The sequence below is a fragment of the Spermophilus citellus genome, assembly GCF_964194105.1.
Source record: "Spermophilus citellus genome assembly, chromosome: 12".
NCBI lineage: Eukaryota > Metazoa > Chordata > Mammalia > Rodentia > Sciuridae > Spermophilus > Spermophilus citellus.
The window spans coordinates 80,198,593-80,206,450 of NC_138198.1; positions in this window are offsets into that span (position 1 = coordinate 80,198,593).

The following is a 7,858-nucleotide window of genomic DNA, read 5'->3' on the forward strand; positions in this document are numbered from 1 at the left end:
TTAAAGATATTCCAAATACAAGTACTTAAAACTTTACTAAGAAAAGTTAAATAAAAACAACTGTGTGCTTTAATAAAGTTAAATCTGTAAATTAAGACAAATTATCTTGACTTCCTCCAAAGGAGATATTTATCTGCTTTCTGTGTATTTGCTGTATTAAAAACAATAACAAAAACTTACATTATTTAATCAACACTTGAAATATCTTAGCACTATAATAAAATAACAGCTGTATAGAAGTAGTTACACAGTGATCACATTTTACATGTCATTTGAGCTAATTTTTTTCTATTTATACCTTATTAACCAGATGAAACTTAATAAAGTATATTTACCACGAACTTTGTGATGTTTTCCCAGAGAAGTTGCCACCAGTTTCTAGAAGGATCCGTACTTTCCTCTGATTTAATTCTCATCTGTGTCAGGGATTTGGCTCTGTTCTGTTAATTTGATGACACAGTTCTTAATCCTATTAAAACAATATTTTGAGATTAAGACTCTGGTTTAAAATTTGGCATGGTTTAAAAAAGAAACACTAGAGGGCAGGCTGGGCCCACAATCAGAGCAATGACCTTGGCCTGCCTAGTTTTACACAAATACAGTTCTAGTTGGATAGGACTCTTTAAAGCCTTAAAAATATCTTTTTAATTTGAAATTCATGACATGTATAAATTTCACATAAACATAGGTAAAACAAATATCTTAGATTGGAAATAGAAGCAACAACATGAAAATAAGTAAACTCTAAGATAAACCATTTTGAAAAGAATACTTACATAGGGACTGGGGTATGGCTCTGTCTTGTGCTTGCCTAACATGCAAGAAGCCCTTGATTCCATCTCCAGCACCCAAAAAATAAAAGTAAAGAAATCCAAACAATTATATAAGTATTCTTTTTTCCCTCTGCTATAAGAAATGATAAAAACAAATGATGTTATCACTTCTAATTATATAAAAACCTAATTCATGAATAATTCAATAGATGAGTATTTCAGGTCCACTACAATTTGCTAATTGATTAGCTGAATTGAAAACGTGGCTCCTAGTAATTCCTTTGAAAACAGTTTGGAGATCTGGTAGCTACCAGGGCCAGCTCTAGAACCTAAAGCCATGGTATCTCTGGCTGATTAAACTGCAAGATGGTTTTGCCCACCCCACCCTCTGCCTCCCGGCTACTGCCCCCACCTATGAAAGTTTGAGAACTCATCTCAGCCAGTCAGTAGTTACTATGTGCTCAGTACTTTTCTAAAGAGATAGACCGTTCTGAATTGGTCCACCTGCTTTACGAAGGCCCTCAGAGTTTGGTCCTTGTCTCTGGGCAACATATAACCTGGAGTTTTGCTTGGGCACAGGGACTGAGCAATTAGAGGACCCACACCCCATTTCAGCTGTCTTGATTACCTACTAATTATGTTTTAGTAGGAAATCTCATCTCTCTGTAGAAAACATCAACTCAAAGCAAAACTTGAATTATTATTTTGGGTACTGGGGATTGAACTCAGGGGCACCCAACCACTGAGCTACATCCCCAGCCCTATTTTGTATTTTTTTTTTAGAGACAGGGTCTCACTGAGTTGCTTCGTGCCTCACTTTTGCTGAGGCTGGCTTTGATCTCACGATCCTCCTGCCTCGTCTCCCAAGCTGCCTGGGATGATGATGATGATTATTATTATTTTAAATATATGTTTTTTAGGTATAGTTGGACACAATGCCTTTGTTTTATTTATTTATTTTCATGTGGTGCTGAGGATTGAACCCAGGGCCCTGCATGCACTAGGCAAGTGCTCTACCGCTGAGCCACAACCCCAGCCCCCTATTATTATTTTTAACAGCACAATTTCACTTTTGAGCAACTACAATCCACACTTACAAAAAGACATGTCACATCCTGAGTGATGACTGGTTGGCCAGTAGAGGAGGCAACATGTTATATATATATATATATATATATATATATATTTTTTTTTTTTTTTTGATGGTACTGGGGATTGAACCCAGGGCCTTAGTGCATACAAGGTAAGCACTCTACCAACTGAACTTACCTTGTATGCAGTAATATCCCCAGTCCCATGTTGGGTATTTTTCTCAGGAAAAAAAGAGCACAGTTCTGGAAGAATGAGTCTTAGGAAACCATGCGGCTCTGCTCTGATTCTACACATCCTTTGCTCATTAATTTGCTGCTGTCTGCTTTTGGGGCCATTTGAAGTCATGGCTGGCATCTGCACATTCCTTTTCAAGGAGCCCAGATTTTGTTGAAAATGGAACCGGATGTTTAAGAAATTGAGTAGCAGATTTTTTTCTTTAATTCATGTTTCCTCTTTATGTGTAATTTCTGAGAACAGAACTTCATTACTAATACTAATTACTTTTGAAATATCTTTAAACTTCCATGAAGGTTCTTCCTCAAATTACATCATCTGTTTTCACAGCTGCCATTTTGTCCTTAAGATTAAGGAATACTTCATGTGAATTGGTTGCTTTAATAATTATGACTTTAGTATGCTCAAGATTTAAGTGGCTTATAAAATATTATAGATGATTGGCCATTGAGGAGACCTAAAGCAAGGTCATCTTAATTAAGAAGAATAGGAAGAGGGGGGCTGGGGTTGTGGCTCAGCAGTAGAGCTCTCGCCTAGCATGTGTGAGGCACTGGGTTCTGTCCTCAGCAACACATAAAAATAAATAAATAAAATAAAGATATTGTTTCCAACTACAACTAAAAAAATATTTTAAAAGAGAAAGATAGTAAGAGGATGCATGTGGTATCAGCAGAGAAATTGATAGAGGACTCTCAGGGATGGACTTCAACGTGTTAGTTTATCAGGCCTGGGCAGAATTGTGGCCATAATGGACTTGTCAATATCATCTCTGATTTATACCTGCTGAGGTTTTGATGTGGTTTATCCATCCAAGGATCCATGTGTTGGAAGGTTGGTCTTTAGTATGGCGATGTTAAGATGGTGAACATTCAGGAGGTAGAGACTTCTGGAAGGTTAAAAGATTAACCCCTCCTCTTACTCTTGATAGAAAGGACCACTGGGATAGTACAAAGATCAGTGCTTTAAGAGATCAAATTCTATCAAAATCTCTGCCACACAATCGTCTCATGATCCTGTGCCTTTGAATTTAGGAGTCTTCATCTAAAAATGAGAGTGTTAGGCTGGGTGCAGTGGTGCACACCTGTAATTCCAGCGGCTCGGGAGGCTGAGGTAGGAGGATCACAAGTTCAAAGCCAGCCTCAGCAATTTAGTGAGGCCCTAAGCAACTCAGCAAGACCTTGTCTCTCTATAAAATATAAAAAAAGAGCTGGGGATGTGGCTCAGTAGTTAAATGCCTCTGGGTCCAATCCCTGATGCCAAAAAAATTAAATTAAATTAAATTAAAAAAAATAAAAAGGAGAGTGTTGGTAGAAATATTTTCTACTGTTTTTCCCTGCTTTCAAGTTCTGTGATTATTATTCATGTATTCTCCCCAAGCAGCAGTGTAGTTGGAGAGTAATAAGTGATTCGAAGCAATCTGCGAAATGAAAAATTACAGCTAGAGTTATATAGTATATAGAGTTGCTGAGTAGGTCAAAACAAACATAAATGTTTTATTGAGCCATAGAGTACAACGTAAGTGGAAAGTATAACAATAGCCTCTTTTAAAAATTCACGCTAAACTAAAAATGTTATTTTAAGCTCGTAGTAATCAAGTAGCAAAAGTAAACATTGAATTCAGACTTCAAAATCTTTCATGAAGTAGGGTATGGTGGTGCATGCCTGTTAACCCATTGACTTGGGAGGCTGAGGCAGGAGGACCACAAGTTTGAGGCCAGCCTTAGCAATTTAGCTAGGTCCTATGCAACTTAGCAAGTCCCTGTCTCAAAATAAAAAAAAACAAAAAGGGCTGGGGATGGATGCAGCTAGTAAAGCACCCTGGGTTCAACCTCCAGTACAAAACAAAACAAAACGCCTTCATAAAAACCAGTTGCTGTGCCACACACCTGTAATCCCAGCTACTTGTGAGGCTGAGGCAGGAAGATCACAGATTCAAGGCCAGCTTCAGCAATTTAGCCAGACCTTTTCTCCAAATAAAATTCAGGAAAAAAGTGTCCAGGGATGTAGTTCAGTGGTAGAGTGCATGCTAGACAATCCCCAGTACTGCATAGACTAAAACAAAACAAAACAACAATAACAACAACAACAAACTTCTAAATTCAAGTTTGAATACAATATGAGGAAATTGTATCCCATTTAGCATCATCGTGAAACTGGAATTTATGTTTAGACCAGCACTACACAAATCTAATTATTGATTAGAATGACTATAAATATCAAATGTTTTAAATTTTCATGACGCCCAGCATAGTGCTTCTCTTGCTTCCAGCAAGTATAGGTTCTTGGAATAATTTATTCAGCAAATGTACACTGGGCATCTATTATGTCCCACATGCTGAGGATAAGGAGGTCTCTGCTTTGTAAGTGCTTGTGTTGCATTGTAACAAAGAAGCCCACAGCAAGGAAGTATCAGAAGATGAACACTGTTATAAAGCAAATAAAATGGGAGTAATGTGGTAGCAAGTAACTTACAAGGGGAGGGGCTACGTTAGGATGGGTGGCCAAGGAAGGCTCTCAGACAAGGGGACTCCTAACATGATCCCTGAAAGCTGAACCAGCTACGTCATTTGTAGGGCCCAGCACAAAATGAAAATGTGGATCCTGTGTTAAAAAATTATTAAGAACTACAAGAGAGCCCTTCCAAGGGCAGGGTGCAGGTGGCTGGTACACGAAGCTGGCCCCGAATCAAGGACAAGAAGTGGCACCTCTTCTAAGATCTGAAGAAGAACTGGATGCAGTGGTGCATGTCTGTAATCCTGGCAACTCTGAAGGCTGAGGCAGGAGGGTCTCAAGTTTGAGGCCAACCTTGGCAATTTAGTGAGACCTTGTCTCAAAATAAAAAATAAAGAGAGCTGGGACTATAGCTTGATGGTAGACCACCCCTGGGTTCAACCCCCTTTTTGGCGGGTTTAGGGTTGGGAAAATCTGAGGAAGAGTATCCTTACAAATGGAAGAGTAAATGCAAGGGTGGGAAGAAGTTTAGAGCAGGAAACGTGCTGATGTTCAAAGTGCAGTAAAAGAAGATCAGCTCAGGAAGCAGAAGAGTTCCAAACTGATAGCGGGGCAGGGTAAGTGGTTAGAAAAAAAGGTTTTAAGTGAGATAGAATCATTGAGGAGAATTTTGCAAAGAGTAATATACGGTCTGATCTACCAGTTTTAAAAGACCATGTGGCTGTCCTGGGAAGAATGGATTATAGTAAAGATAATAAATAAGGTAGAAAGGAAATCAGTTAGGAATCTATTTCCATCACCAGGAAGGAGAGAGGGGGTTCTCCTTGAGAGTGAGAAGGATTTGGGATTTATCTTGGAGACAGGACTGAATTGTGGAATAAAGGAAAGAGCAGGGTCCAAGGTGGCTGCTAGAGTTTTGACTTGGGCTATGGGTGGATGTGACGCCCTTTTCCAAAATGAGAATGGCTGGAGCAGGGCACAGTGAGAGATGTTGGTGAGGCATGTTGCCTTTCTCATTGGTACTTACTCGGGGCATCAGGATTTAGTTCTTACTACCAATGAGGATTTCCAAATTCACCAAGAATCTACTGATTACCAAATCCTCTGGTTGCTTTCTATTCCTTTTCTTACCTGTCCTTTATGTTGGTATTTAGTATAGTTGACTAGCAACCATTTATTAAAGCATCTCCTTTTTTGGTAGATGATGTCATTTTCTTTTGGTTCTCCTCTTACCTCTCAGTCTGATCCTTTTATTGGTAGAAGTATAAGGTTGCCTTCTTCTTCATCTTGGTCTTAGTCCATTTTGTGTTGCTATAACAAAACACCTGAGGCTGGAAATTATATAAACTAAAGAGGTTTATGTAACCCACTGTTCTGAAGTTTCAAGAGCATGACACTGGCATCTGCTAGGTTTCTAGTAATGGTTTCATGATGATTCAATTCATGGTGGGAAGGGAGGTAGATAAGGGCAGAAGGGAAGAACACATGTATGAGAGAGGGTGAGGAGAAGAGGTGCCAGGTTCACTTTAGAATAATCCATTTTCATAAAAATCAAAGCACTCCTAAGACAGTAAAAACTCACTTCTGCAAGAAAAGTATTTATCTCTCTTGCAGACTCCAACTCCTCCCAACGCTGTTATTGGGGATCAAACCTGAACATGAATTTTTTTGGGGATAAACCATATTCCAACCATAGTACTCCTTTGGGTATAATTTTCCTATTGGTAAAACAGGATGGAATTCTCCATTCTCTAAATCTCCTTTATCTTATTCATCCTAACTTTTCACAGGAAGAAGGTCTTTATGCATAATGAAGAACCACAATTACCTGGATCCAGAGGCATACACCTGTAATTCCAGCAGCTTTGGAGGATGAGGCAGGAGGATTGCAAGTTCAAAGCCAGCCTCAGCAATTTAGCAAGCTCTAAGCCATTTAGGGAGACCCTGTCTCACTGGCATGAAGCTCAGTGGTAGAGCACCCCTGAGCTAGGCTCATTCTCCAATACCTGCCCCCCCCCCAAAAAAAAAAAAACCCACAACTGTGCTTAGAGAGGTAATCTGTACTGGTAAAAAGTCGTTTAACTTGTAACGGCTCCACCCTGAAGAATGAGAAGGCAAACAGGAGTCGCTGGCACAGAGAAGCCCCATGAAGGGCTGAAGGGAGGGGGAGTAGAAAAGAAAAAATGAGGGAGACCAAGGACGGTGGGGACAAGTACATATGACTTGGGGCTGATCGGCAGAGCAGCTAGTATGTTGCAGAGCCTCAGGATTCCAGACACCTTTCTGATTTCTACCAGTGTCAGCAGGCTGAGCTTTTAGGCCCATCCCAATCCTGGTAGCTGGGTTCTGTATTTACTTACCTCTTTCTCTCTGTTTGCTGAGTGCCTACTATGTGCCACATGCTTTATCAGACACGGGATGCCTGCTCAGACTCATTACTGCATCCTTTTCCTCTGCCCCACCCCCAAGGGTTTATATTCCTAGGGTTTTGTCCTTTCAACTGCCTTGGAATTCACTTTGGATGACGTTACAGATGTGCATAGCCAACGTCTGCTGACTGTCTCTCTGTCATCATGGTCCACAGAGATCTCAGGCCAACAGTTTCTAATCCAGCTTTTACTCCTCAAGCTCACCCTGCCATATCTCCCTGTCACCAGATGCAGACATTTGGGAATCATCCCAGACTTCTCTCTCTCTCTCTCTCTCCTGCAATCCAGTGGCCAACCCAAGCAGACTGCCAGATGTGTCATATCTGGGCCCGGGCAACATAAGGGACCATGTGAGTGAATAGCTTTAGAAGGACTGAGCTTCATTTTTTTTAAATTTATTTTTTGGTTTTAGGTGGTCACAATATCTTTATTTTATTTTTGTGTGGTGCAGAGGATTGAACCCAGTGCCCCATGCATGCTAGGCGAGCCCTCTATCATTAAGCCACAACCCCAGAACCACCCCCCGCAGCTTCATTATTGAGTAACCTAACACATGTAGAAATTAGTAGACCTGGGGCTGGGGTCGTGGCTCAGTGGTAGAGCACTTGCCTAGCACATGCGAGGCGCTGGGTTCAATCCTCAGCACCACATAAAAAAATAAATAAATGAAATAAAGGTATGGTGTCCAATTACAACTAAAAAAAAAATTAAAAAATTGGTAGACCAAACAAGTAAAGTTATAAATAGTTTAAAGTCAGTCTGTTCTTTAAATTCTGGCTACATTATAATGACCCTGGTGAACATGTTTAAATTTGGTTCTCAATCTCCATGGCAACAGGGTGGTAACATACTCTAAGCCTTTGATGCTAACTTTTGCCT